This window comes from Mirounga angustirostris, unplaced genomic scaffold, assembly GCF_029215605.1.
Source record: "Mirounga angustirostris isolate CCGP_5_RB_7025 unplaced genomic scaffold, mMirAng1.0.hap1 SCAF_4, whole genome shotgun sequence".
NCBI classification, from domain to species: domain Eukaryota; kingdom Metazoa; phylum Chordata; class Mammalia; order Carnivora; family Phocidae; genus Mirounga; species Mirounga angustirostris.
Genome location: NW_026991712.1, coordinates 142,334,456 through 142,346,834, shown reverse-complemented (window position 1 = coordinate 142,346,834; position 12,379 = coordinate 142,334,456).

Sequence of the window (12,379 nt, the reverse complement as noted above, 5' to 3'; positions counted from 1 at the left end):
AAATGGGATGATGTTTCGAAGGGCCTGGCACAGTGCCTCATATAAAACAGAAGTACAACAAATGCCAGTTTTTCTCCTCAACCAATCCATTTTTCTCATTAGCAGTTTTCTAGAAGCATTGCTTCAGGTCAAGGTGGACAGCTTCATATCCAGTTTCTATGAGTACATCTTCTGTGTTCCATCATCAACAACCAACCAGTTATTGAGCTTTTACAATGTCAAGAGATCTGGAACAGTCCCTGTTGATGCACAAAGGGGCCAGCATTAGGCTCAAGGGAGAGGGGACATACACAGAAAGAGATTCCACAGAAATTTCGAGCTCAGTGCCAATGAGCAGCAGAGTTGATAGGCACTTCAAGAGGCCCAAGGATGCCAGGAACTTAGGTCTGTCTGCAAAGGCTCATCCAGAAATGATGAAAGCCCTGCATGTCCAGCCCTGCCTGTCTGAGATCTGTTCAGCTATAGGTACTGAACATCTTCTGCTGGAAGATTCAGCTCTGCTCCATCCCTGAGGTAGCCCAGACTGAGGCAGGCCATATGTATCCCGTTCAGACCAGCCCCAACTCTTCCTGCCAATGGGTCTGGAATTCATCTTGCCATTAGCCCCTGGGCACCTGGAGCCTCACTAAATCATAGACTTCTCCCCTAAAATATAAATATATATTTGTCAAATCCAGCATGACCCCTTAAAATTGTGCCATGATCTTTGCTAGTCACAAAGCAAGAGAAATGGTGAGTCCTCTCACATGGTTCACTACATTATTCCTAAGCCACTCGTCAAAGCCCACACCTCACGTTACATTTCACGTTACACGTTATACCTGCAATCCTCCTGAGCTCATGCTTTGTTTACTTACTCTCTTATTTCTGACCTCACTACTTCCTTCAAGTTTGACTTCTGAAACTCTCCCTGGCTTTCCTTCAACCATAGGTTGGTTAAATTCTCCTTCCTGCTTCTCTGACTTAAAATCATCTCTCCCATCCTACTTGGCCCCAGAAAGGCCTGTCTCAAGTTAAATCATACGGAAGGCTTACTGCCCTGCACTCAGCAAATAGAAACCAAGGGTAAGTGTCTCATTGGCCCTCCAGTTTTCCTCCTAGGGCTAGAATCCTGCCTTGAATTTTAGGCTGCTTGGATGGAATCCTGATACATTATCTAACATTTAGCAAATGCCAAATCCAGTTCCCTATAATTCTCTAGCCGCCAACCTGGGCCTTATTTTTGCCCAAACCTCCCAGAAAGAATCCAAGGTACTCAAGCATACTTTCTGACTAGAAACTTGTATAGCTATGCCAACCATTCTGATGTGAGTGATAGCAGTTGATGGTGGGTGTTCTCTGTTTCCTGTTCCTGGGCCCCTTGTGGTTAAGTGGGATCTTGTAACCAGTTCTGTTTAATGAGCTGTGGGAGATGGTGGGCGTTATTTCTGGACCAAGTCTTTGATTGTCAGAGCGTGAATCCCCAGAGCTTTCTTTTCTGTTATGGGAACAATTAGCAATGTTCCAAATGGGGCTTCTCCCTCAGCCTGGGTTCCAGAGTGAAGATGACTCAAAGCAGAGTGCCCTAGCAGCCCACAATGAACATGTAGCTTGAGTGAGACATAAACTTCTGTTGTGGAAAACACGGAGATTTTAAGGTTGTTTCTTACCTCTGCATAATCTATTCTATCTTGACTGATACACCCAATACAGTGTGAGCCACACTGACCCCTATGAGGCCAACTTTGCCATGATCAGAACAACAGGCTTAGTTTTGCATCAGGAAAGACTTGTAGCTAAATTAAGCCCTATGGTCTGAGCCCTGAACAACCCGTCATGTGTCCTTTCCCCACAAGCATGCACCGAATGCTCAACCTCACAGGAAATCAGTAGCATTTCTATGCCAGGATTTCCCCATAGTGGCTTATATGATATTTATTTCCTTTATAAGAAATAGACAAGCCGTCCTTAAGTTGACTTGTGGATTCAACCATTCCATCAGAGATCCAAGCTCTTTTATCCTTCAGTTCCCCCAGCCTTTGACCTCAAGTTTGTCACTTCCTGATTGAAATATGCTGCAACCTGGGCGCCTGGGTGGCTCAGTTGGTTAAGCGACTGCCTTCGGCTCAGGTCATGATCCCGGAGTCCCGGGATCGAGTCCCACATCGGGCTCCCTGCTCGGCGGGGAGTCTGCTTCTCCCTCTAACCCTACCCCCTCTTGAGCTCTCTCTCTCACTCTCTCTCTAATAAATAAGTTTTAAAAATCTTTAAAAAAAAATGTTAAAAAAAATAAAATTAAATTAAAATTAAAAAAAAAGAAATATGCTGCAACCTTTAGAGGTATGCTGTTTTTCAGGTAACAGCATCCAAAGCATAATAAAAACTTCTCTCCATGCCACCACTTTTTTTTTTTTTTTTTAATCTAAGTGAACTTCTCCTTAGGTCTCCCTGGCCAGACTGTGCATCACTGGCCTGTCACTAGGGATTTCCAAGGCTGGCTTAGAGACCTCATGATGCACTGGGACTGGGCATGTGGCTATTCCAATGAAATCAGGGAGCACAGGGAAGCCAACATGTTTTACCAGAATAATGATAGGTTTTCCTTGGGAAAAAAGAGCCATGGTCAACTAAGTTTGGGAAACAGTGAATTCAATAGGCTTTGTTATTACAGAATATCTTAGAATAGTCATGTGCATTGTGAATCTCCAAGAGAGAGGTAAGTTGTGAAGCCTATCCCAGACTTATTCCATCAAAAGTTTGTACAGAGCATCTCATTGTACTCATATAGAACCACCCCAGTAATTTGGACCCTAATTAACCAAGAGGTCATAATGTTTTGACCGGAGTTGTATGAATGTTTTCTTTCATGTTAACTGTGAATAGGAGGTTTACTCAGCAAATTAATGGCTACTAAATGAAATTTGGTTGTTTTACCTAATTATAGAAACAAAATGCTATTCACTACTTTACTATATCAATTTATATATTCACTGCTTTATCGAATAATGTCTTACAAATGAATGTTACTAATTATCAGTGTCTAAGCTAGTCATTAAAAATAGGCTCCAAGAAGACCTCAATTTGGAAATACATTGTAAGAAGTCTTTCATTTAAATTATCCTTTAAGTTAAATTAAATCATAGCTCTAGAAGCACCATAAATCAAACCATTGGGATAGCAGGTGTCAAATACTAATAATACAATCCTGCATTTCTTTGTGATCTTTTTAAAGTTAGTATTTCCATTTATTCTAACTTTTAAATCTTCCTCTTATCTGTTATATATTCCAGGTAGGAAAATCCCTAGCCATATATGGCAGGCTGAAGACATCTCCCTCATCCCTCTTAACCTCCCCTTCCTGCACACAGACATCACAGATCACCTTAACATAATGTTAAGGCTTTGGCTAAAAGGAGTAGAAAGTTCTTTGCATGAGACTAAGCAAATACCAAAGAACAGATCTAACATTGGCTCTTTTGTGACCCATGGAGTTTTTAATACTGAATTCCATGAGTTGCATAAAAACGTGCTGGTTGAAGTCCAATATTGTAGAGAAATTTTAATATCATCCTTTTGACAATATGCTTCTAAGATTTTCAGTTTGTTATACTTTCATGATTTTAGAAGACATTTTGGCATATACTACAAGATAAAAACTTGTTACAATTTAAAAAGATTTGAAGAAACCCTGACGAGTTATGTTAATAGCAAACATGTGTTTATTTTTTGAGCAAATGTGCATTTTCCTTTTTGACATCTACATAGTAATTTTTAAAGTATGATTTCAGAAACATATGGCTTAGCTGTTCTACACAGGTGTTCTACAGTGCTGTGGGACATATTGTGCTTATAGATATTCAAGCATATGCTTCAATCCTACTCCTCTTACAACAAACACTTCATAGACTTCCTGCTATTTATGTCAGGAACATGCATTTGGCCTTGATATCACCTGCTCTTTTTAATACAGGGGCTTACCAGGAAACTTCTGGGAGCTTATAAAATCTACAGGAAATAAATACAATGTTGACTTTGTTATAAAGGTGATTGAGTTGGTAGGGAAGTGGTTAAAAAAAATCCTTTATGACTGAAAATGTAGCATAAGATAACAATGTGTGCCCCTTTTAAGCATTTCCTTATTATTTTACTCTCCCCATAACCCTTTGGCATTTGTATAAAAACTTAACTTGGTGTTTTAAACGTCATTGTTTCTCAGACTCTATTTTAATCACAGCCTTCATTTTCAAGAATATGATAGTCCATGTACCAGTAAGTATAATACTATCATAATAATAATAGTAGTTAATGTTGGATAAGTGCTATCAAAGACTATTAGATCATATTAAAATAATACTAGAACCAACATGAAGGGTTTTGTACTGGCCAAAGATAGGAAAATTTTTGCATCAAAAAAAGTAATGACTATAATGGATTAATATACACATATCACAATACGTAAACATCCATGAGTGGCCCCTAAATATAGACATGACTTAATTTTTACTCCACTAGATAACGCTGCAACATACTGTACATATATTTATACAAATATATTTGGCCAAATCCTTCCACCCTGGACCTGAATCTAGGGTGATACCCAACTGTAACTACTGTTTTAGGGAAATGGAGGTTCATGTTTCTTACCAGAGAAGAAGAATAGGTTGTTTACTCGAATTTGGAGAGCACAAAGGATCATAAGAATGTTATCTGTATTAGGGTTCTTCAGAGAAGCAGAGCCAATAGTATATATAGATGTAGATAAAGATATATTCATATATATATACACATGTATATATACATATATAAATGTATATGTGTATGTAAAGCAATGTATTGTAAGGAATTGGCTGGCATAATTATGGAGGCTGAGAAGTCCCACAATCTGCTCTCTGCAAGTTGGAAACTCAGGAAATCTGGTGGCATACTCTAGCCTGAGGACCAGGAGAGCCAATGGTATAAATCCCAGTGGGAGGGCAAGAGGAAAAATGTCCCAGCTCACTCAGTCCAGGAGAGATCAAATTCTCCTTATGCCCTTTTCTATTCAGGTCCTCAAGAGATTGGATAATAGCCACCCACATTTAGGAGCACAATCTGCTTTACTCAGTCTGCAGATCTAATCTCATCCAAAAACACCCTCACAGACACACCAGGAAATAATGTTGAATCAAATGTCTGGGCATCGCATGGCCCTGTTCAGTTGACACATAAAATTAACCATCACATCATCCAAATTCAGATCCATGGTTCCTCTGGTGTAGTGATCCTCACTCCCAGCTGCATATTAGAATTACCTGCTGAGCTTGAACTCTACTTCCAGAGACTTTCACTGAATTGCTCTGGGATGTGGCCTGTCATTGTTATGTTTGAAAATGCCGAAGTAATTCTAAAGTATGGCTCCAACCTCGTGCTGTCTCTGGGAGGGGGCTCTGTGGAACAGGAGTGAGAGAGAGGATCCTTCAGGAAATACACTTAAAAACACCATCACCAAAAATAACAAGCCACTAAATGCCAGACATACCAGATCAGACAATGTTATTTATTTAATCCTCTAAAAAAACACTGTAAGGGATATACTATTATCTGTATTTTTATAGATGAATAAACTGAAGCACAAACAAGTTAAATAAATGACCAATGGTCACAGAGCCAGTACATAGGGAAGCCAAGACTCAGACCAGGTCTGCATGAATGCAAAACCCATTCTTCACAATATCACGCTTCAGATACATTTTCTTTCTGACTCTTAGCTAAAAACGGTCTGCTGTCTAAGCTGAGCAGATAACAACTCAGTATCAGCCTGTAGTGATAAAGACTTTCATTATTCTTCATCAAATAGCCACCTCTGAGGAAGTGAATAATGCCAGATCTATTTTTACAGGGGATGGAAAGAAGGCATATATGATTTGTGACTTACTTGAGACTACTGCATAAGACTACTGGTTCTTCCGAATCATTGAATGGTAGTGTTTTAAATACACAGTACCTAATGGTAGCATTTTAAAATATATATATTTAAGTGCAGTGATCAATATTTGATAGACATAAACTACTACTTTCTAAGATTTTTTATTTTTTTTTCGAGAGAGAGGGAGAGAGAGCACGAGCTGGGGCAGGGCGGGGAGCAGGGGGAGAAGAGGGGCCGAGGGAGAAGCAGATGACCTGAGCCAAAGGCCAACACTTAACTGACTGAGCCACCCAGGCATCCAAACTACTACTTTCAAGAGAATCTAGAATTTCTATATAGAAATTTCTTAGGAACTCAATATGGTAGAAAGGAGAACCTAACAGGCTTGTCATAAAACTATTTTTGCAGATCCCTTTCCATAAGAATGAGAAAATGTCAACTGTCCAGATCAAAGAATTAAGGAGGAAAACTGGTGGAAGTTGTAGAGAAGCTAAAGCCCCCTCACCCTAAAAAACAAAACAAAACAAAAAAACCTGTTGTCGCTGCTGCTGTCCCTCAGACAGATGAGGATGTTTATATAACCATCAGATTGGGGTTAAAAGGGATGAATTAGGTACACTGTAAGCTATAGTGTGTCTTTATAATTAAATATTTTTTACTATAACTATCCTCCTTTAAAAGAAATCTCTTGGATTTCCCATGCATCTTCACCTCTTCCACTCTCAGAGTCTAGGTTCTAATCATACCAAACTGCTTCTGAGCCACCTTTTTGTCTCTATCCCTCTTTCCTTTACTGAAGCCTGACTATGGCTGTCAGTCTCATCATCAGCTCTTCTGTCCTTTCATTTGGTTTCCTATTTTCAAGGGTAAAATAAAGTAAAAGGGAGACCATGGTGTGGTCTTAAATGGGGTTGTAGCAGTAGAGTCCTTCATCAAAGTGCTGGATATATGAGAAGCTGGAAGACAAATGCCCAAATGATGTCCCGGAAGAGATACCAAGGTCAAGGGTAGGATAGCTGGCCAAGCCAAGTTCTTATTCCCAAGGGCTAAGTGAAAAATAGATGGAAGAGATGAGGCCAAATGAGGGGGACAGAGAGTGAGGGCTCAAGTGAAGAGTGGTCTAAATGAATACCAGAGACAAAATGCTGATGACGGTAGCATCTTTTTGTAGGAAGACCCAGCGAGAGTAAGCCAGATTTTACAGAGGCTAGAATGGTATAGATACCCTGCTCCGGCTCCAGTACTCTGACATGTTTCTGAGCGGGAGGGGCTCCTCAACCAACATAACCCCTGAAGGACCTGTCACTGGATCTGTTGTTGTGTCTGGGATTCTGAGACTTCCTCCTCGCATCAGATTTGTTAGTTCTGTGTGGGACTGCCCAGGAGGCAGTGGTGTCTGCGTAATCCTAAACAGGCTTTCACTGGCACCTCCTTCTTCTAAACTTCACAATACCCCAAAGTCCAGGCAAGTTCAGGGCACACTGACTGTGTAATTGATACTTAGGAATCCACAACCAGTGTCTGCCTGTGGTAGTACTGGAAAACCTTCCCCAGAGCTCTGGTCAGTCTGGAAAACAGGGAGTTCCATCATGCCTTTTGTTTCTGTCAGTCTAACCAGGAAATAGAAGCCACTTGAGCATACATAAGAGGGATTTCAAAACCAGGGATAAGTTATACAGGCGATGGACGAACTGAGAGCCAAAGAGGCAGCCCAGAGAATAATTACAGAAGGAAGGCACCAAGACCCTGGACTGGAAGGACAGAGGAAAAGGTGGTGTTACTGGCCCCTGGCCAGAAGTTGAGACCACAGTAGGTCTGTTCATGGAAGAGATGTAGCTGCTGCTGGAATTGCTGTCCAAGACAGAGAAGGAAGGAAAGAAAAACTCTGGCTTCTCCCGTTCCCCTACTCTCCAGTCTCCCACTCGTGTCTCCTATTGACCGCATTCAGCCAAAACCAGCTGAAGTGGGAGGCTGAGAAATGCAGCATGCAAGGGTTACACCCCTGCAAACACAGGGCAAAGCGGCGAAGCATGGAGAAGCCACCTGGGCAATGTACCCCAATGAGGCTAATTGCTCTTCTTGGTCAACTTTCACTACCAATCAAAACACAGGCCCTCAGACATACTTCCATATCAGTATTGCACCCCCCAATTTATCCTTATACTTCTGCCATCCTGATACCAACCCATTACTGTGCCTCATGAAGCCCTCATTCTATTCATCCTACTCTGTCCCCTGAACCTCTTCTCCAGACCCTTTTTGATGTTGATGGAATTGTGACTTGCCCTTAGCCAAAACAAAAACAAAAAAGAAAAAGAAAAAAGCCTTGCACCATTCATTCTCATTCAATGTTGATATATTAAATGGGAATTGCATCAATGATAACTTGCACTGTTGTATGTTTTTTACACATAAGGCCTCCAATTCTCACAGCCACTTTATATTCCTTTTTTAGATGAGAAACCGGAGATATTTCGATGGAATGCTTACAAAACTTGCTGATAGCATGGTCCACAAGTGACAGAGCCAGGAATCAAACACGCAGCCTACTCTAGGCCCCAAAGTTCTATCCAGCATGCACCCCTATTCTAGAAATGGGCATACAGCACTGATCACCAGAGGATGACTCCTGCTAATGGAGTTATAGTTTAACTAGAGAAGATATTTTTTAACTTTTTTAAGTTCAATTAGCCAACATATAAGTACATCCTTAGTTTTAGATTTTTAACTTTTCACTTTGCAATCAGTTTAGAGAAGAGTTGTAAACAACACAGAAAGTTCCCCTTGTATCTCATGTTGACATCTTACACAACCATAACATACTTATCATTAATAACGATCCACATTGCTGCAATACTATTAACTGTGTTGCAATAGACAATATCATGATCACATCTCCTGAGTCTTCTGCAGCCTGTGACAGTTTCTCAGACTTCCTTTGTTTCATATGACCTAGACACCTTGGAAAATTATTGGTCAGGTATTTTGTAGGAAGTCCCTCAGTGTGGGTTTGTCTGATATTTTCTCATAAGAGACGGGAGTTATGGATCTTTTGGATGGATAATATAAGGGCGAAGAGCCTTTTTCATCACATCATGTCCAGGATGCATGCTATAAACATGATTTATCACTGGTGATGTTAACCTTAAGCATTTAGTTGAGGTATTGTATGTACCTCACTTCCTTACTGTGAAGTTACTATTTTTATGCTTTCATATTCTGTTAGTTAGAAGTGAGTGACTAAGACTAGCCCACATTCAAGGGAGAGGAATGCAGTTCTACCTCCTGGAGGGAGGGAGCGACTACATTTACTATCTGTGATTCTTCTGTAAGTAACATCTGCCCCTCCTCCTCTGATTATTTATTCAATCATTTATATCAGTGTGGATTCATGGACGTTTATTTTATTCTTTAAGTTATAATCCAATACTATCATTATTTATTTTCTGGCTCCAACTATTCCAGCTTTAGTCTGTGTGAGCTCTTGCAGGTTGACTACTGTCTTTTTCAAGTGTCAGTATTTTTAAAGCACTTCCTTGCTTCTTGTCACTCCAAGATGCTCCAGACTCACCTTGCATTTTCTCTGCCCTAGCCCTAGAATCAACTATTTCTCTAAGGAGCCCTGGCTCCTTTTACTGGATAAAGGTATTAGAAACCCAAGTTCTCAGGCTAGATGTACTTCTAGACCCTCAGTGGAAAGAGCTAGAAAATATATGTATGGATGTATACAAACCCATGTATAAACTTTAAGGAGATAAAGGTACAAATATGTTGTTATTAATGCCAGAAGTGAAGAAAAATGCCAGATACCATGTAAAAGAATTAAAGGCATGATTAAGATAAAGGGGGTGAGGTGGAAGTCAATGTGGTCTTCTCTGCAGAAGGGAAACTTAAGCCAAAATCTATTAAATGAATAGAAATTAGCCAGGTGGAAGGGCAAGGAGAAAGCACTTCATGTAGAAGGAGCAGCACCTGAAGAAGCACTGAGTAGGAGGAGCTCAATGCATTTGAAGAACTGGTAGAGGTCCATCATGGTGTGAGCAGAGTAATCCAGGGAAAATCGAGCAGAAGCTGGGTCATGTAGGGCCTTGAAGACCATGGTAAGAATTTGAATTTTTTTTCATAAATGCGATGGGTTGCGATCAAAGGGTTTTAAATAGGGAAGGGAGATGCATCCTATTTCACTGAGAAATGAAGAGCTTTGTGAAATAGGAACCTTACCAACTTCCTCAGCTCGCCCACCCCACCTCCTATAAGCTTTTTTCTGCTGGCAATCATCCCCAGGAAGTTTTGCACCTGGCCACACCATAGGCTTACCTTTCTAGGTTTGGGATTTCACTAAGGTCTTATCTATAACATACACTCATATGAGGCACAATGGTTCTCTATCTTATTCAGTTGCTAAAAACTCATGACTATGTTTTGTTTTTTTAAAAAAAGATTTTATTTATTTGTGGGAGAGAGAGAGAGAGAGAGCACAAACAGGGGAGGTGGTAGAGGGAGAGGGAGAAGCAGACTCCCCATTGAGCAGGGAGCCTGATGTGGGGCTCGATCCCAGGACCCTAAGATCATGACTGAGCCAAAGGCAGATGCTTAACCAACTGAGCCACCCAGGCGCCCCATGACTATGTTTTCTACACAGTTATATTTTCCTGACCTATGAATTCATAATAAAATATGACTCCTCTCCTTCTCCTTCACTGATTAGTTCCCTTAAGTGAATGCTGGGATTGTTGTTGTTTTTTATTATTATAAATAACTGTACTTTCATTGTAAGGAAATTGAAGACCTCTTCTGAAATTAGGACAGTTACACACTTTGTAAAAATTAACAAAGATATAAAGAGGCCCATCCTATTACTTGAAGCAAGAATTTGCTCTTTAGCACCACCACCAGCCTCATCCTGAGGATTCCAGTTACATGGAACTCCTGAGGTGGTTCTGTTTTTCTGAACAGCTCTAATTACCGCAAAGTTATTAGATGTTTATTGATTGTTATGCCAAATGAATAAACAATGGTCTGTTGTTGTTAAATAATGAGGCATTAGTTGTTTAAAGATGTTTATAGTGTCTTATGTAAAATCTAAGGGTTTACTAAGTGTAAAACACATGAAGAAAATAATTTGCTTATTAAAAAGCAAAATTCAAAATTGCACGCATCAAATATAACTATAAAAATGAAAAGAGAAGGTTCTACATCATCTATAGTGCTGTTCGAATGCAATAGAGAAAAATAATTATCCCCAGGGGAACACTATTACAGCCATTGCTTAATTATGGTTTATTTTTCCTTTCCTCTTGTGATAATTATGCACTCCTTCGGACTAAGAGATGCTGACAGTTCTCTAACAGTATGGCTGTTTTTGTTCCACACACCCTGTGGTTTCCTCTAATTTTAGTCCTAAGACAATGTATTCAATTACTTTCAGGTCCTAAATTTGTTTTAGTGGTGCCTACATCTGTTTAGATTAATGAGTCTCTAATTTAAGAAATACACCAATTCTATTTTGATATTTAAAAAATATACTGAGCACCAGTTAACATGCTAAGGAATTCTCAGTCCTTCCCCCATACATAAATTTAAGTTTGAAAGTCAAGCCAGGAAGAGTGCTGGGACTTGGAGTCTCAAGACTTGACTTTGAATGGCAACTCCATACATACTAATTGCTACTGAACTTGGACAAATCAATCCCTGGAGGTAGCTTTTCTTTTTTTTCTTTTTAAGATAGAGTTGGTAAAAAAAAAAAAAAAAAGAGTTGGTAATCATTCCTATACCTTCTTTACTTGGTTGTTATATGGTTCAAGTGGAATAATGGCTGGAAAACTGTTTGCTTTGTACACCATAAAGTTCTTGTCAAGTATCAATCATATTATATGTATGCATTCATATCAAAAACATCGAACACACACTATGTGCCAGGCCCAATGCTCATGCCAAAAATGTGCAGATGTTTGAAAAGGAGGTTATGATTATAATGATGATGACAATGACAACAACCAAACTTGCAGAGAGTTAAAAATATATGTAATAGTTCTTTTATCTATGTGACAACTTCAGAATATTATTTTTTATTTTATTGTGTTTAAAATCAATTAACATATAGTGTATTATTAGTTTCAGAGGTAGAGTTCAGTGATTCATCAGTTGTATATAACACCCAGTGCTCATTACATCACATGCCCTCCTTAACGCCCATCGCCCAGTTACCCATCCCCCCATACCCCTTCCCTCCAGCAACCTTTGGTTTGTTTCCTAGAGTTAAGTCTCTTATGGTTTGTCTCCCTCTCTGATTTCATCTTATTTTATTTTTCCCTCCCTTCCCCTATGATCCTCTGTTTTGTTTCTTACATTCCACATATGAATTAAATTCATATGATAATTGTCTTTCTCTGATTGACTTATTTCACATAACATAATACCCTCTAGTTCCATCCCGTTGCAAATGGAAGATTTCAAAATTTTTTCGATGGCTGAGTAATATTCTATTGTGTATAT